Source organism: Tupaia chinensis, unplaced genomic scaffold, assembly GCF_000334495.1.
Source record: "Tupaia chinensis unplaced genomic scaffold, TupChi_1.0 Scaffold000403_1, whole genome shotgun sequence".
Classification (NCBI taxonomy): Eukaryota; Metazoa; Chordata; class Mammalia; order Scandentia; family Tupaiidae; genus Tupaia; species Tupaia belangeri.
Window position 1 is genome coordinate 537,993 of NW_006159905.1, and position 952 is coordinate 538,944.

Genomic DNA, 952 nt, shown 5'->3' on the forward strand with positions numbered 1-952 from the left:
GTGTACCATGGTTCAAGTCTGGATCCAGTGGCTTGAAAATCATACCAGGTGTATGTGTGTGCGTGCACAAGATCCTAGGAAGAGAGTGGAGGAGAAGAAATTGTCAAGTGACTATCCTGCCCGGGGGTGATTTTCTCACGTTGTCATGTGACTATCCTGCCCGGGGGTGATTTTCTCACTTACCCCACCCGCCAGCGAGCACATGTACCCTCAGACAAAAACAAACAAACAAACAAACAAAAAACTGGAAAAAAATTTTTATTGATGATATTTATTGTTATTATTTTTAAAATTTGCTATAGGGCATATGTTCTCACTGGAGAGAGAGACAAGGAAAGTGAGAAAAAAGCCACCAGGTCCAAGATTTGAACCATGGTTGGCCATATAGGAGTCCAGTGCCTCAACCACCACACCACCTGCTTGCCCCTCCCCCACATTTTTTTCTTCTTTTTAAAAATAGTGTATCGGACATCGTGTGGTTTAAATAGTTTAACACTGATGATACTTGATAATCAAGAGTAAATTAATAGGCTAACATTTAAAAATGTACTTTTTTTAAAAAAAGAACTATTTAATTTAACTTTAATTTGTTTGTTTATTTATTTAACTTTCACAAGAGAGGGACAGAGTGAGAGAGAGAGGGAAAGTAAGAAAACAAGTTGCCAGGTCCAGGACTCAAACTGCGGTCAGTCATGTGAGAGTCCAGTGCCCTTAACCACCATGCCACCTGCCAGCCCCCAAAATGTGTACTTTAGTAAGTACAAAGTGGATATATAAACATGGTAAGCATTGCAGAAGCTGAGCAAGATACATAAATTAGAAGATGCAAGTGTCTAATTTTTCTGTATTTTTTAAAGAATTATTTTATTTATTTATTTCAATTTGACCAGAGAGGGACAGAGCAAGAGCAAGAGAGAGTGAGAGAGAGTGAAAGTGAGAAAGCAAGTCACCA